Below are 18,741 nucleotides of genomic sequence, written 5' to 3'. Positions count from 1 at the left end.
TCTGCTGTTCCACAGCAGTCACTCTGCAACTCCACAGAAACCACTCGTGAGAGATGCTTGTCCCATCCAAGATTTTTCTAATGGGTAGCTCAGAATACCTTTACTGCAGTTCAGGTGAACCACTCCTTGTTCTGCTCCTAGGAGGCATGGAAAACGGCACAGCTCCCCTCCACCCTCCTTCCCCCCCAACTACCTCCTTCAAATACCTGAGGGGCTGTTGCAAGAAAGTTACCATGATGGAAGAACTTGTTTCTCTTTGGGGCACCTCTCCCCTCACTACCAAAAATCTCTCGGGTAGAGTACCCAAGACTGGAGCCTGAAGAGGAGTTTACCATGGCTCGACCCAGCGTGCTGGTGACTTCTTGTGTCCAACTTACACACACCTGTTTGGGCAGCCCAGCACGATATCTGCAGCTTGTGCAATGCTGCAACCTGGTTGACTCACGATCGGTTTGTGTACCCAGCTCTCCTCTGCAGAGCTGCTGCCCGTCCAATCCTCATCTACTGTCCACTCACACACCTGATTACTCTTATCAAAGCCTAATATTCTACATTTGTCCTGACTGAACCAAATTCAAGGTTACTTAATGCTCTTTTGCCAGCTTGTCACATCCTTCAGGCACAGAGTCACCACCAGAAGGAGAGCCACTTCACAACGCCACATGACATTTATCTAACAAATTGGTGAAAACCAGTGAATCCTCTGAGACTGCTTGAAGACTTTACAAAACCTCATTAAATATCTCCTCCTAATTTTATCATTAATCTCTTGTTATCCTCAAACAAAATAACCAAACTATTTTGTATGCTTTTCAGGGGATTTCCAGTAGTCCATTGTTTTCCTAGGCTTCTCATGAAAAGGTTCAAAAACTTCAGAGTCAAGATACACACACATCTACTACTACTTCTTCTGTACCTGTAAGATCCAGAAGAAAAACATGCTGTCTTGGCATGATTTGCTCCTTAAAAATCCACATTAAAATGTAATACGAGATGATTAACAGTTAAGTTCTTACAAACAGTTTGCTTTTATGCATCTAACTGTTCCATGAAACAAGTGAGCAAACTAAAAACAAACAAAGCACATTAGTGCTAAGGGTGACAATTACTTGCCAAGCAATACACAGCAGGTATAGCCCTTCCCCAAAATACTCAGGGGGAAGCAAGATGCAGATTTACACATTTGAACAGAAAACTAAGAAACACGAACAAAAAAAAAAAAAAAAGGAAAAATGGAAAGAGATGAATGTCTGCTCACAGAGAGAGGGGAGCATAAATGGAAGCAGACTAAAGCTGCATGGAAAATTCACCCTCCTCTTTGATAACTGTAAGAAATAAATGGAAGGAAGCCAGGAAAAGAAAGAAACCCTTTTTTTTGCTAAACAAGTTGAAAGTGCAATTCTGAAGGCAGCCCTGTGTTTCACTTGCCCAACTACTCTATGATTAGCATTCTAACTCAGCACATATAAATAGGTGAAATCTGCTTTACTGCAACAATCCTTGTAATTTAAAAGGTACACTCCTACTTCCCCACTTTTGTGGGCTTTTTGGTGGTGTTTGTTTTGTTTTGTTTGGGTTTGTTGAGGTTTTTTTTGGAGGTGGTGGTGGTGGTGTTTGTTTTGTTTTAAAAAAAATTTTGTTTTTTGGCCTTGTAACCAAGGCCAGAGTATCAAGATGACTGTTAATGAGCTTTTGTTCCCCACTTTTCCAAAGAATCAAGACTATGGGAGTCTTAAAGGTAAAAAAATCCTGTTCCTGGCAATACCATTTGAGATTTGAAGTACTTGCAATCAGGAGATCTGCTCCAAGGACACTCTTCAGAGCTGCAGCTCATTTAGGGGTCCTGACCACAAAAGCAAACTCTGAATTTCAGGCCACGTCAGGTTCTTCCCAGCACAGCACTGCAGAACCTAGCCAACTCCTCCAGCGCTCCAGTGAGAAGAGTCAGCTTACACACTTCCCTTTAAGTTCATGGAAAGCCAACTCCTAACTAAACTTCTTGGAATCTTCAGCGCTTAAAAGTGTAGGCACTGACACTTTAATAGCTACACCAAGAATTACTTTGTTTCTTTACCAGAATGTTACAGAGCATTAGGCCTCTTAAATGTTTCTCTCAGTTTCCCTCTTCCAATAAACAATGGCTTTTGCAAACCCATCCACAAAAAACACCATAAGGCCTCCAACCTTTCCAAAAATAAGACTGTTAGGAGTTTCAGTATATTCCATTAAAGAATAGTTGAACCCAAGAGACTGTAGGGGTAAAATTCACCTTGCACCTTTGACAACTTTGATCTTGAGGAACAAAACTTCTCACTGCTTTTCAAAGTACACAAATAATACATATTTGTATCACAGCAGCATCCACAGCCCCGGAGCCTGCTTTGCCACTTTGTTGCACTACATGGCTGTATGTACTGTTCAGAAGACCGTACACAATCCAGAATGGTTCTCCCAGTTTTTATTGTCTGGACAGTAAGAGTTGACTTGTCAGCCAAGCAGCATATAAAGGAGTTTGCCAAACAGCTCTGGGAAATACTTGAGGTTTAGCCTCAGCATGATGAAAGATTGCTGGAAAAGGGTGTTTCCTCTCTGTTATCTCCAGTGCCTCCAAATTGAGACTCCTAACAGCAAGCACCAAGAAGCATTATACCACAGCAAGCCTTAATGAGAAGCCTAGACAGTTTCATCTTATCCCTTTCACCTCTTTGTTTCAGACTGTCAGACTTAGTGGCCCCAGTGGATAAGCGGGCATTGTCGAACACACGATACTCTCAACACCTTCTATTGTAGGTCTACAATAGAACTCCAACATTAAATCGAAAAAATACTGAAGGAAGGACCAAACAGCAAAATACTAAACAGCTCTTACGGCACAGCTCACATCAGAAAAGTCACTCGTATTTGTCCAGAAGCAGCTGCCTTCTGGCGCTGATGGCAATATGACCTAGGTTTACTGTAACAAAAAATTATGTGACTGTACAACCATCAACTAGGCAAACGACCTTTGTAACACCCAGGACAGAAGCACAAGTAAAAATAAACAGCTATCACTCCGTAATACATATGTATTTGCACTTGGTACATTTCATGCAAGCCCTTAAAAGCATTTCCCCTCACTGTTCTGATGTTAAATACCCATAATGTGGTACTTGGAGGTGTTTTTTGATGAAGAGGTTATTTCAGAAGTCTGACATGCAACTGAAAACAAAGCCCAGACTTTTTAATTCCCAAATGCTCTGATCTTTCTATAGCTCACTTTCCACCTTTAGCACATGATGACCATGTGGGACCAATCACAAGCATTAGGTAAAGTCAGTGGTTTGAAAGCAGAGAATACTCATCAGTTTGTGGGAAGAAAAGCACATACTCCGCTTACAAGACTACAGTTTATTACAGCATCAGTGCTAGCTCTAATTCTATTTTCCAGTATCTTGGTATAACTTTAGAATGGCTCATGTCATCATTGTATCTAAGACCAATGGCCACCTACCCTTTCAAGTTAAGTATTTATTCTATTTTGTACACTCAGGAAAAAAAGTCAAATGTATTCAAATCTGGGTTTTGTCTATACAATCCACCAACTAATCCAAAACTAATACAGATCAATACTATTATTTTGAGAACAAGAGGCACACACCTAAAAAAAAGTGGCAGATGTTTACCCAGGTGAGACAAGTGATTTTGCTACTCGACAAGCATTTTCTTACATAAATACCCCACCAGCTGCAGACTCCTACTGCTAGCTCAAAGCTGACCATTCTACAAGTGTACTGCACATATACTTTTTGCCAGTGCCTAAACATAGCTGTTAAGTCAATAAAATTCACTCCAGCCCTCAGAGACCATGAAAGACATCCTTTCCTACAGATCAGAACTCCCCCCATGCCTTCTATTGAATGGGCCTGGAGAAAGTCCAAAATTATGTCTGCCCTACATCCCTTCAGCTGTTTAGCTTCTGACAGAGCAGTACAAACATACATTAATGCACATACAGTCAGAGATCTCCGATTCTGTCTTCTCTCAATTACATACACACCCTCTTCCTCCTCTTCTATATGTTTTGAAGTTGAAGGGAAGAAACAATGTATTTGTAGGATGTTTACAGCTGCTTTCTTCTTACTTCAAATGCAACCTCAATCCTTTGCACTATCCGCGAACTCCTTTTCCTCTTTCCTTTGACTTTATTCATCTTCTCTTGCTTCCCTCCTCCAATTACTACACTCTTTTTCGCTGGCATGCACACAGGTCCTCCCATTAGATGATACTTGGATTGGTTTTAAGTCCTAAAAGAAAACCTCACAGCCCTACAACATGCTTTCTGCAATGTCTGAGGTCATGCAGCTGTCTGCCTCCACTTAAATTGAGTATCTTCACTGATCTGTTTTAATTCTCAGTGTCACCTTCCTGTTAATATATGGCTCAATATTGTCAATATTTACTACTTCTTCCCCTCCCAAGTCTCAGGCTTCTCCACACTCTTTCATCTTAATTTGCTCAATGTTCAATACAGTCAATAAGTCACTTGCATGGAAACCACACACTGCTGGATCTAGCCCCTGCCAATTTGAACTGGTTACAACCAGCAGCTGACACAACTGTCTATAGAGAAACGAGTGGCCAGAAGGGGATGGAAGTCTATCAGAACTGCACTGGCTTTTTTCAATCATTGATAACCGAGAAGGTCAAAAGATCTGAATACTTTGTGAAACAAATGTCTTAATAGAAAGCACAAGAAAAATTATCTGCTAGGACCCGATGCCAACCATCAGATTAGGCTATGAAATAAAACACCTGGCTTCTTAGATATCATCTGTTCATGGCGTGTGAAGGAAGGAGATCATCAGCTGCTCTGAGAGTCTTCAGCATGAGCAACATATGTTTGAGGCAATACAATGTCAGCAATAGAAATCACTGTGCTAGATGAGATTTTTCTAATTATTTCCCCTACTACATTTTTTTTCAAAAGGTTAATTTCACAAAAAGCTAATAATTATGAGCCAGTACGGGGGGAAAGTATAAAAGTGGTATTTATGAACTGTTTTACTGGATGGCTTCTATTCTTCATCAGTGGACTGCACAAATATTACCTAGGGGGTGACAGCAGAAGATAGGAATGAACATTTAAGGATCAAATCAGAAAAACTCAGGGAACTGAAGAAAGGAGTCTAATAAAATAGAATGTGGTTTGGTTTTTAAATTTACTCCAAACAAAAGGAGTCCTTGAAATTTCAAAAATAGCTCAGATCAAACCCTGAACAAAAACCTGTAAGTGTGCCAATCATCACCCAGAGAAGGCAGAAGCATTCACTAAATACACACACACACTTGTTTTAGCACAGGAAATGTCATCTGACTTCTTGACCGTAACTGAATACCGCAATAAAAGAGCAGCCATCAGACGTTACTTAACATCAGGAGAATCTCACTAGTTGTATCCAAGGTTTTGGGGAGAGCTAGCTAAGAAGCCTGAGAAGGGACGTTGACTTTTGAAAGGAATCAGAACAGAGAACTTCAAAAGTAGATGGGATGATCCATACGATCCTGTAAGTTTGACAACAATTTCAGATTAAGTACCATACCAGCTACTTTGATAATGAATGAAGCAGCAGTACGGTGGTTTACAGAGACTGGATTGTTAGACTCCATATAGTTAAAGAGATTACAGGTTCATTTGGAAAAGAGAGGGGTAGAAGTATTGATGCAAAAGCATTGTGACTTCTGTAGGGTTTCTGAGCTGCTGTCAAGTCTTACATTAATGAAGAAACATGTATACAGCAAAAAATGTCATTACTAATCAAATTATAATGCTCTAGACCGTAAGTTTCAACATAACCATGATCTAATAAAATACAGTAGGAGGTCCCACCAGCACTGGTGTTTGGACTCACACCTACTCCTTTTATCAACAGCCTGAAAGAAAAGCTATGAAGTTGTCAGACACAAGATTTAGAGAATTATACGCTGGGTAGAGATAATGAGAAAGCAGCTGGCCTCCGTTTGTAACAGAGGCACAAATTAAGCAGAGGGATCCAAGGCCCAAGGTAAGAGGCCATACAGCCAAACCAAGTAAAGCCATCCAAAGAGTGGAGCCATCAGCTCTGACTTGCAAGGCATCCTGGCACAGACCAAAGTGCCTAAGCACAACATTGCTACTGAGACCTTAGATGTATAAGCAAAAGAACATCAGCCAAGAAACAAAAAAAAACCCCAACCAGTCAACCAACCAGAGTTCTCTTTCCTATTTGGCATCCATGGAACAGCTACTGGAATAGCGCACTCGCTCCTGATAGCTAAAATTCAGGAGTGATGATTCAAAAGATTAGAGATGTGGAAAGAAGCCACAGACATTATAAGGGCGGAAAAATACATTACTTTGAGTGAGACATTAAGAGCTCAAACAAATTAAGTCAAAGAGAGAAAGCTGGAGGATTACATCTAAATGCTAACTGTTTAAGGAACAGACATTTCAGAGAGGGCTCTGATCTGCAGGTGGAGAAGATAATGCACGTAACTAGAAGCAGAAATTGCAAAAGCTTGGGACAGAGCTGGACAAAATTAAAGTGGACAAAACTAATAAGAAAATTATTTTTTCTAAAAAACTCTGAAAGTTAAGGTTATTTTTGCAACACAGCCTTTTATTTTAGATTGGAATCTTTTCTAAAGAACATGGCTGAACTGCAACTGCTAGGCTTGAAAATAAGAAAGCCTGCACAGGATGAACATAATGACTCCCTGGGTCTTAAGAAGGTCAGAAAATTTCAACACCTACATAAACCATTTTTTTCTAGCCAGCACTATGCAATGGTGTCATAGCTCAATACCAAATATGTTGCTTTCCACATCAGTTAAAATCTGCATTCAATTTCAACCAAAACAGTGAAGTGATAAATTATGAGAAGGCGAAGCAGTCAATTCTTTGGCTTTATTGTTAACACCAAATGATAGTCACAGTTAACTGTGCGTCAATTCACTTCGGTTCAATTCAGAGACAAATAATCAGGGCAAATTTCAGCAACTGCCCAGCCAAAGACTACTAAAGTAAAAGGCTTTTAAAACACTCCACCCTGAAATCAAAGCTGCCATTGCCTCTAGCTGGACACAAAGGAATGAAGAAAAAAAAGAAAATATTAATTCTACTTGCACTAAATGATAGCAATGCTTTTTAGATGTCAATCAATTTCAAAACCTCCCAGGAGGCAAAATCTGTAACCCAAAAAAACTGGTGGTACTTCTACATTTTGCTCAGCAGCTTCAAAAATGGCAATACAAATTTGAAGTATTACGTGCTAAGTTTATGCAGGAGACAACTGGAAAAATGAAGTAAAAGTTAAACAGCAGTGACTGAATTCTGTCTAGTAAAACAAATTATACCATCACTACAAAATAAGCAGTAACAGCTCAGAAAGGCAACATAACTTTTAAAATAAAGTGAAATAGCGTGTAACTCAACTCACACCCGTTTTCATGCCTGTTTGAGGTCAGTATGACACAAGAAGAAAACCCTAAATGTATTTCCAGGAAGGTGTGACAGGTAATGATGTGCCTCATATGTCTATATTTGATACAACACACACATCAGGATGCAGGGACTTTTTTTTCCTATCATGTATTTGTTGGAAAAAAACACCCTAGAACTTAGCTCAAGGAACAGCATAGGGATTTACAGCATGTTAGTTCAGTCATTCCAAATGCCATTGGAGCTCTAATTCTCCCTTTAGAGGTAATCCTAATTTTTTGGGAGGGGGCATTCAATTCACCCTCTTTGAAAACTGACCATAAAAAAGCCTTTAAAAAAATGAACAGGGTACTTAGCAGGTCCCAGAACATTCACATGATAGGCTTGTTTAAATGTCCACTACAAGGTCACACAAAGCTCTAAGGCACTGACTTTCTACCGGGTTTTAGTATGTTAACTAAGGAAGCCAAAGCAAGCAGAGCACAACACTGACCATGCAGTTGTGCTAGTCTACCCCTGCATGAGCTTGACTGAACAAGTTAAAAAACACACACACAAAAAAAAGGATAGGAAGAGCCCTGTTGATCTAGTCCAGATGCCTATCACGTTGGCCATCAGACGACCTCCCCTGGATCCAGCTGTGGCACATGAGATTCCAACAGCCAGCTGCTGACATCAGCCACCAAGAAATCCCAGCAGGTTACCATCCCACTGACTTAGAAACCAAGCAGCTGAATCCAAAAGGGATGTTTACTTGCAGCATCTGAAGAAAAGATTCATCTTACTAAAGCCTTCCTCCCTACCACTGCATAAGGTGGTGCCCATACCTTTCCAAGGTGTATCTAACACTTACGTTGACCATCTCTCACAGTAATACTCAGTTTGCTTTGCCTCAAGTACTCTTTCTGGCGTGGCAGACCGACCAAGACAGCAAATTTCTAAGCAACAGAGTTTTCTCCAAGGTGCAGTTAACACCACGGTGGGGGGGTAGGGGACCCCTGCCCTACTACCTTAGGGAGCAACATTAAAAGAAATTATTTTCTGTGACTAAACAAAGTATCCACCAGAACACTTAAATTTCTGCTTTGGAAAATAAATACAGAAACATACAATTAAGGTAATCTAAACACTGGCTGCCAGTGGGGTTTCAAAAGCAGTCTCATGCTCATTAACAGGTTATTTTTAGTAGGCACTCTTTCTGTTCTCCTCTCTCTCCACCCACACACAGATGAACCCACCCCATGAAAGTTATTTAGCTATATAAATCAACTTTAAATTTAGATAAGGTGATTCCACAGATTAGGAAGTGAGTGCTGAAGTGATCATAACAGCATTTGTTTTTATAATCTCAGGTCAGGTCATTCCTGCCCCAAAGAACTTACAGATTAAACACAGCACAAGAGACAAGGACAGAGATAGGAGTGAGCAGAAACAGTATGACAACATGGTTTTAGCACGAGATTGCGGCATCAGAGGTATCCCCCTTTGCTATACAGCTCTAAGTTTATAGCTAGATGAGAAATTCAGCCTATATAGTACCCAGATTTCTTATTTGAAGTTTCCTTTAGTTGCTCCTCCCTCTTACGTCATCAGGGAACATGATTTAGCAAACATTTGCCAAAGACAACTATAGCAGTTCAGCTGACACGTAATAACTTATAAAAACCCTGTAACTGAGCCCTGACAGGGCACCGGAGAACCCCAACTTACAAACAGATCGTATTTACCCACTTGTTTGTGCCATTCAACACTTGACTCTCAACAAGTCTATCAGCTTCTTCTAGCAAGGCTATACAGTGAATCCACCACCGGGCACCTGTACTGACGTGCCTGCTTTAAGAGCACTGTCAGAGACTCCAAATCTCCCTCCCCTCAAAGACTAACAAATGATAAACAGCAAATTTGGGGAATTTCTAGAAGGCCTACAATCTTCCCATCAAAATATCTGGTATGACCTGTAAACGTTTCACTAAAGCAGTTTCTTGTAAACCACTTAAGTAGGAGGCTGTCTACTTGCTGGAGACCTTTCTGGCTCCGTTTTAACTGCATTAGTTACAGTTTTTGAATCCAGTTAGATGTGTATATGTCACCTAGCCAAGTACATCTCTGATCCCTGAGAACAGAGGCCATCACTGTTTTGTCCTTTCCATTTTCTCTCTGCATCCACTAAAAGGCTTCTAATGCATTAACACCATACCATTAAGTAAAGCCCACAGATTAGCCACCTGCAGTAGCTGCAAGTTGCCAAGACCCTCCCCCACCACACACTTGCACAAATTAAGAACATCTTAATAAGTCTTCGAGGGAGTCTCCATTCTTCTGTTGGGGTTTAAATAAGAAATCTTTCAGTCCTGTTTATTACAGCAGTGCTTAAGTACCAAGTGTGAATAGGACCCTACCGCGCTAGGCACAGCACCGGGAATCGGAGACGGCTCGTGCCCCAGCCACCTGCAGCCCAGCCCAAGGAGCAGGCAGACGGAGGCTGAGACAGCGCAGCCCATGGAGGAAACTGTATAATGGCTAGTTGTTCAGGCAAGTGCCAGTTACTTGAGAAGGAAGGAAGGAAGAAAAGACCCAAAAGGAAACAGGCTAAAAAAAGAAATTAAAAAAAAAAAAAAAAAAAAAGAGAAGGTAAGGAACAGTGAAGAGACACGAGGGAAAAAAACCAAAATACCCCATGCATAAAAAAGCTACCCAAGAATAACATCAGAATCATACTAAAAGGAGAAAAAGTGGAGAGAAGCAGAAGCAAGAGCAGAGATTCAAGAAGAGAAGAGAATTTAGAGCAGGACTATTATCAGATTAATACTGGAGAGAGCGAGCCCCTTAAGTTCTCCAAGCACACAAAGCACTTGCTATCATCAGCACTGCAGGCAGCCACGGCCAGCAGAGCCTGCAGGTACTTCTGTGGCCTCTGCAACCTCTGCCAGACCGCAGAGCTGTGGAGGAAGGAGCAGGGCAAGAACCACATAGTTCCACATCTTTATCAGTAACATAGGTGGTCTTGAAAACCCAGGTGCAATGAAAAGCAACACCAGCTTGAACCAGTGGCATTTTCCTAGGAGGGTAGAGGACAAAGCTCCCCTGTGGCCAGAGCCTTGGATTCTGACAGACTTTTTTTCTGCTCTCCAGGCCACTGGAGGACTCTACTTTTTGCTTTTCATTTTCTCCCTTCTGCCAAGTACCCCACAACTAGTTTCTGCCCTACTAGGGCTTGATGTGTTCTCTTACTCTCCAACTTCAACGAACACACGACAGAAATACAACACGCACTTATCATGCGATTCCTTTTAAGACCAGGAAACAGCATCACAGCCCCAGAGTCCACCCTAGAGAGAGAGTTACACTGAGAGTGAAATCACAGTGAGAAATGTTGTCTGGAATCTCATACAGCAGCCAAAATCCACAGAGAAACACGAAGCTAGTTAGAAAAAGGCATTCATTTGATGCCTATCTTTAAACATTGGAAGTGTAAGAAAACTGCCAGTCGTTCAGAACTAACATCCACCTCGGGTGGGAAGTGCAGGGAAGGGGGGGGGGGGGGGGGGGGGGGGGGGGGGGGGGGGGGCGCGAAGAATCAAAAAAGTGAGAAGTAGCTAATCTGAATCCCTATGATGAACCATGACCTGCAGTTGAACACCATTCTAAAAGCAGAAGGAGCACTGCAACCATTTCTACAGAGAGCAAAAAAATCAAGTTGTGCTACAGCGTTCAACTCAGGCTGCAGAACACAGACCAGCTCTAAGACTACACATCTGCCCCCAGTTACTGCTTTAGATTATGCCACAGAATGCACAGAAATGGAGCAAGCCAGTTTACGTTAAAGATGGTTTTGAATTCAAGAAAAGCACTCCCTCAATTAAGAGACTGTAGGCATGCTATCAGTGCAATGCAGATATTGTCCATGGCAGGAACAGCTATCTTTGTGAAGGAGCTCTTATTACAGATGAGGCAGCATTTTACCAGCTAGATGCAGAAGCTTTTCATCATTGGCGAGTCTTCCTTTTTTATTTATTTAATTTCAAAGTAATAAAAATTGTAGGGCAAGAAGAGCAAGAGAACTAAGTGTTGAACATCTCTAAAGCTATTTAAGTTAACCAGAGAAACTACAACTTATTATATATACACACATTATATATGTGTTTTATATATATATATATATATACACAACACATTATATATAATCTATCTGATCAAAGTGGGGGCTACTGCCGAAAAGGTTGGTCTTATTTATCAACTTCACACTCCTGCCATGGCAAATCTAGCAATCTTGTAGCCTGAAGATTGAGTCAGTTTAGCTTACTGATCTGACACACTAATTCATCTCCAAAATAAAACAAGCCTCAAATCAGCAAGCTGAACCAACTCATCTTGAGGACAGGCAGTTATTAGATTTGACAAGGGGAAGAACAGAGAGCAAGACTGCTCCTCAGTGCCTATCCTCCCAGGTAAGCCACGCCAAGTATAACTTGGAACCACACAGCCTTTGACCCAACGCCATGGTGGAGCTGCAGCCTGCAAAGGGGGTTGCCTTCCAGAGGGCCATGCTGGTCCTCCCAGCCTTCCTTGTACCCTGACCCGGAGTGGCACTGGTACCAGGTATAAAACAGCTGCTCTCAGAGGGCGAGCTGGATCAGAACTGCTTCTGGAAGACCAAAACTCCCTGCTCTGATTCGCCCCACAGCAACGCAAGAGCTGAGGCTGGCAGAGGGCTGGCAGAGGACGGAGATGGAAGCAGGCCATAAGGCCAGAGCCATTCCTCATGATGACAGCTGGCGTCAAGGGCAGGCTGCAGCAGTCACACCGCAGGCTTGGGCGAACCAAAGGACAGCACCTGGGCACCACATCCACTGCTTCCTCAAACCAAAACAGAAGCTCAGGCTGTCAAACAACTGAGTAATACTTCAGCTACAGCTCGGGGGGGGGGGGGGGGGGGGGGGGGGGCAGGAGTGGGTGCCAAAAAAAAAAAAGTTTCCTTACACCAGCACAGGTATTTATTCTGGACAGTAACTATCCTGCCTTACAATGCATACTTTAGCTAACAGAAAGTATTATTTTCTCCTAAGACTTCTTAAACTTATAAAAATTTATTTTTTCTCTCTCAAGAAACACTGCACCTACTTCAATAACATTTTTTTCCCCTAGTGAAAGGACAATCGTGTAATTCAAACTACAGAAGATTTTTCCAAATACTTTATTGCAATATACGTATTTTACTAAAACAAAATCCTACACAAAGGGAATTGGTTTTCTCCACAATGAAAAACATGAACAAAAGGAATATTTCCCTTCATATGAAAAAGCCCAGACATCTGGGGATTCAACTCCCTCTGCCAACACATGAGCACACTGATGCTTTCAGGGACAATCTCTACACATTTAGCTGAAATTCTCAAAACTGTTCCTGTAATTGTTTGTTAAGGAAGACTGCTGGAGCTTGAATTCCTAAAATAGATCCAGGTATCTGGAAACAGGGAGAGGAGAGCAGCACTGTTTTAGCAAAACTTCCTCTCAATTATGCAGGCAAGAAGAAAACTAACTAGCAAAAACAGACTTTTCCCAAATTCTGCCAGTTTCCAATGCTAGACAGAGTATCACTTTTGAAGATATGAGGAAAAACAGAAAATCAGTGATACTAAGTAGAAGATAAGCCCAAAAACATGAGAGCAAACTTTGAGAAATTAAACTTTCACATATTACATGTCTGCAGAAGCTGCATACCTGTCCACAGAAGTGGAGGTTTTTTTCAAAAGCTGCTGTTCCAAATATATGTAGGTTTTGAAAGCACCCAAGGCTTTCTTGCCAGTAGCGCAGCAAGTTTTCTTAATTGGAAGCCTGATTGAGGGAAGAGAAAACAGACTGAGGTCTCAACACTGCTAGCTATTTCTTCTCTTCTGACATATACCCTCATCCTAGGAATCTCAAGCAAGATAAACCAGGCATTATGAAGCCAAGACCGTGGGTACATGCAGAAGACTTCCATTTCTAGAAGGAAATAATGAAGCCTATTGTTTCTCTGCTGCTGCTATGACTGGAGAATAATGCAATGCTTTATCTTGGTCCAGGTAAGGAGGCTATTTCAACGCAATAATATAGACATCCATCTTGGAGGAGAGTAAAGACAAGGGAGCAGTTTCATGTTCTTCTGCAGACAAGGGTTTATTTACCTGGCTCAGAAGACAGTAAGTAACAAAGCACTTTGAAGAACACAATTCCTTTATTAGAAAGGCTAGATAAAGGAAAGATACTCAAATATGGTATCTATCAAGATAAAGGAAGCACATAAGACAGAAAGCACAGGTTCATCTATCCCATTTTCCCAGCTCTTACAATGGCAAACAGTAAGCGTTTTAAGGAAGAGTATAAAACAGAAGGAGGTTGCAGGGACACCTATCCCAGCACACTCTCCCAGCCTCCAGCTATGGGTGGCCTGGGGACTTCCCAAGCCAGAGCCAGTATCTCTGGATTTTCTTTCTGACTTTGCAAACCCAGCCCCCAAGATCTGAAGATACGACATGCAATAAGCCAATCAACCGTTTCTGAATAGCAGTAAGGAGAACTGACATCTCAAAAGCATACCAGTGTCAAGACTATCTAGTAGAAAGCTGAAATATTATTTCAACATCTACAGTAGCAAGTAGTGACAATTCTGTTCAAAGTCCAGGATGGCCAAGGCACGTGCATACTAGGCAGCATCTAGGCACTTTTTACTACACAGGTTTAGTCTTCACCTCGTTCAGAAATTCATCTTTCATCCTGGGATTGGACAAAAACAATATAATGTAAAATTGGCCCATGTCTTTAAACAGACTAAATAAGATCAGAAACACTAACGAGTTTGGGAACAGGACAAGATCACAGTAACGTAAGATAAAGATCAAGTAGTGTTGACTTAGAGTTGAGAAGAAATTAGTTCTTGGAAAGCAACGTATAGAATATGCTTGAATGCTTGCGTTTCGGCTGAGACAGGAAGCAAAGCCTTGAACAGAAGTTATTTTCCACAGTAGAGCCACTCGCCCACGAACCCACAGTGAAATTATATTAAGACATTACAGCCTGGCACTGTAGCAGAGATAATGAATGCATAAATCAAACTCATCACAGCAGGATTCCAGAAAAGGCTCATCTTAAAAAGCTATGGCAAAAAACAGCCAAAAAAAAAAAAAAAAGAGAGAGAGAGAGAAAAATTTGCTCACATTTCAGTTTAAAGTTATTACAAAATACAGTCTTTTTCTTCTTCCTTTAGCAAAAACATTCTTCTGAACAAACATGTTTTTCTAACAATCAAATCAGTAATTGTCCTTTATCTACCAAGAAATGAACCCAGGACTCTGTTTTCCTTTAAACTTGCATACAAGAAAACATCTAATATTTCACTTCAGATCCTTGATAAATCAGCACTACAATTCAGTCTGCAACTAAGGGAAAAGAGCTCTTTTCTCAGTGTTTTCTTTGAAACAGTGACAGGTGATTGATTTGGTACATAATTTTGGAATTAGTGACAGTTTTTTCAAAATACTTATTTCCTCTATAAGGTGACCTGAAAATACAATCTACGTCTTTATGCAATTATTGCCCTTTCCAGTTTGTGACGTCTGAAGAGTTTGACAGCAGATAGGGCAGATACAAACTACTGGCAGTAACGAACGCTGCCTGCAAATGAAGGAACAAAGAAAAAAACCCAGATATTTTTATGTATGTTGCTCGTCACTAGAGGAGGTTAATGTGTGGGTTCATCAAAATTAGATGGGTGGGAAATATTCAAACTCAAATTCATCCCCTTTCCAATACCAAAGATTATGGCAAAACTGACATTGATCAAAGACAGGTCTATTAGTTTAATGATTGATTGCCATCTATCCCAATGAGGGATTCTTCATCTACCTTTACTCTCAGATCATTTGCCATGGCAGCAGAATTGTTGCTCAGAAAGTTAGAATCAGATGAAGAAATGGACAGAAGGCATCATACTTGTGTAGGACGAATACAGATTGGCTTCCTCCATAATTCCAAACACTTCAGAAGATCTCTTCATCACTAAAGAATCTAGACACAAAATTACACCACAAGAGTGGAAAGCCAAGGTATTTTATTACAGCATTAGAAATCGTATCCTGAGGAGAAAATGCTCTTGATTATTACAGGGACCTGGGGCCTTTAAGACCTGGAAGCAGAAAGTTGCTTACACAGCAAGACAGCACTGTAAAATTAACTATGCTGTCATTTCTTGAAATCAAGAAGTTCATTATTTCCTTGATATATTAAAATAGAAAGATCCACAGCTCAGATAAGAGCACAGTCCCCAAATACAGGCTTTGCAAACTGACTGTGAATGAAAATACAAAGCATCCTAGGTCTTTGCACTGATCTAAGAAGCATCACAAGGTAAAACACCAGTCACCAAGACTAACAGGGCTAGCATTCACAGATTTTCACACAATTAAAAAAAAAAAGACATCCCAAGAATACCACTTCTGTGGTTTTAAGTGTAAGAAAAATATTACGTACACACTGGTTTTTAGTAGTTTTAAATTACTCCTTTCAATTTCACAATCCATCCTCCTACCATTCCATTTGCCCCATCCCATATAGAAGTCCCCACAGAAGCCACACAGGACAGACCAATGTGACATCATCTGCAAAATATACTCAGTTAAGAGAAAAATCCATAGCCATGTTCAACAAAGTATTAACACAGACAATCCATCTTTCTAAAAAAACACCCTAAGCCAGTCTGATTATGAGAAACAAAGCATTTAACAGGATTTTTCCCTTACAACAAGAATTGTTGAACATACAGATGCTTATAAGCTTCCAACAGCCAAACTGAGCTCCAGGGTTTTATAGCCATCATCCCCATCTCTAACATGATGGCTCTGCCTCGGCACTAGAACATCCCTTACAAGTATGTAGTCACATGCTAGTTCAATGTATTCCACATTTACCAGTACATGTTCTTTCACTTTCTGGTTTTTTTAGGTTTAGCATCAACAGGGACAATCTGAATATGGTTATTTCAAGCAGAAAAGCAATTTGCTATCTTCCATATTTCCTATCAGGGTTCAATGATGACTTCCTGTCACCAACACAAGTCTTTCTAGACCAAAGCAATGCTACAGGAGTTCAATATTCCGTTACCGTACCCTATGGCCACAAGTCAGCATTTACCATGTATTGCGTATCCACTTAAACAATGTCACTGTACCAAAAACGGCAGCAGTGAGCTTCATGCAAATAACATCACAATCACCACAGCAGCCACAACTGCGAACTATTATCTGTTTGAAAAATATGGCTAGGACTCCTAACTTACTGCTTTTACGTACAGTTGATTGCATAGCTGCACACTGCTTTTCTCCGGTAGCTTAGTCAGATTAAGAAGTCTCCCACACACCACAGCAGCTTATTCCTCTCCCTGCTACCATAACTCATCGCGCACTAAATCATGCTGATGAAACTGTACGGCTATGCTATCAACATCAATGAAGTAATAATCTGGGAAGGAAACCAAGCTATGTTTTTTATTAAAAAAAACACAGACTTGCAAGTCTGGATCATCTCACTGATTGGGCTCAATTGGGAAGAGACTAGCATGGGGGACTGAACAGGTCAGGGTCAGGCAGGAAAATGAAACCAGCCTCCCAACTAGGAAAACTACTGTAAAACTGTACTAAAAGAAAAGCAGCAAGGGCTAAGAGGGTTTTCAGCCTTAACACAGGTAGCTGTCACTAGCAGAATGACTTACCTTTAACCCAAGCGCACTAGGAAGCAAGGGTAAGACTTAATAGTCAACCTTCCACTACAGAGAAGAGTCAATAGTGGAGCTGACCTGGCAGCATGTCCAGGACTCATTCTATTCAACATCTTCACTGATCCGGATAGAAGTGCACAGTGGAAATCTCCACGTCTGCAGATAAAGCTAAACTTTTTCAGGTCAGCCAGCTGCAGTGGCAGTGACAATGAACTCTGGAAGGACCTCACTACACTGAATAAGCAGCGCATAGTTGATGAGATTCAATGCAGAGAAATCTAAGAAAATACGTACGAGAAAAAAAAATAATTTATGTTGTGCTTCCATGCTGAATTTATAGCTGGAGTTTACAATTCGAAGAAGCGATCTTGGGAGTTATCATTGACAGTCCTCTGAATTTACTGGCTCAGCATGCAACGTTTGCTGAAAACGTCATCTAAGTATTAGACATCAACAGGAAGGAACTGAGAACAAGGCAGAAAGAATTCTGCTGCTATGTAAAGACTTAGTGCACTGCAGTCTTAAGAACCAAGATGTGGAGACAAGAACGGCATGCAAACGGGGCAAAGCAGAATTCAAAAAGGTATAGAAAAGGACAAAATGGATTAAAGAGACAGAGCAGCTGCGCTGGGAGAAAAGATTGAAGAGTGTGGGGCTCTTCACTTTGGATGCAAGATGATGAGGGGTGGGAGGGCGTTATACATTCAAAGCTCACAAAAACCTCCTGGCAGTAGATAAGCTCAACATTGCTGGTAAGGGACTTTGGGAATCTGTTACCTCAGAACCACAAGCAGATATTAAAGGGAACAGGCAAGGATGTAGCCCCAGTACTGCCAGTCTGATGACTGGATGCTAGAACAGCGAGTCAGAGAGGCCATGCTCACATGTTCTCCCTGAATAGAAGTATCACTGCCACTGTTGAAGACCATGTCCTTGGTTACAGGAACTAGTGACCTGATCCAGTATGGTATTTCTTACCTTCTAAATCAACACGGGAGAGGAAAACGTTAATGGTTAATGTGAAGTATTTCAACCTGACTTAATACCACGAAAACATCTTAAAATACAATTTAATGATCTAATTTCCATTGTACTCTTTACAGAGGGACCCACTTCAGAGAAGAAAGTACCGATGCTAAGTTAGATGTGGCAAGGAGCTTGGCTTTCAGCATGGAGGAGAACGAACAAGACTACGCACTTAGCTGTCTCAATTATACATTACTCCGGGCACTCGGAGTCAAGAAAAGCTTGCTTCGAAAACAGCTACACACACCTCTGTGCCACAGGCTCCATCTCTGAAAGCTTCGATGTTAGCAAAGGCAACCCAAGTTAGAACTGGGCTGCCTGTCCCTGGCTGTGTGACTGACTGTAGTTACCGTTCCTTGATGTCATCTCAGGTGAATTCCACCTGGAGTAAAACATGTGTTTAAAAGGCAACATCTATTTGTCCATGAAGGCCCAGCCTCTCCAGGCAAATCTTAAATTAGGAGGGACAGAAAAACAAGCTTAAAACAACTGAGTCACTGCCCAGTAT

The 18,741-nt window shown here is 41.2% G+C and overlaps 1 protein-coding gene across 4 annotated transcripts in view; it reads right to left on the bottom strand.

Annotated features, from left to right (window-relative positions):
- The window catches only part of GSK3B (glycogen synthase kinase 3 beta), a 157,421-nt gene that overhangs the window by 99,567 nt on the left and 39,113 nt on the right, over positions 1–18,741 (bottom strand). The gene's annotated exons all lie outside the window — the stretch shown is intronic.

The sequence above is a fragment of the Falco naumanni genome, chromosome 5 (assembly GCF_017639655.2).
Source record: "Falco naumanni isolate bFalNau1 chromosome 5, bFalNau1.pat, whole genome shotgun sequence".
In the NCBI taxonomy this organism is placed as follows: Eukaryota; Metazoa; Chordata; class Aves; order Falconiformes; family Falconidae; genus Falco; species Falco naumanni.
The sequence above is the reverse complement of the archived record's forward strand: the minus strand, read 5'-3'. Positions and strand labels throughout refer to the sequence as shown.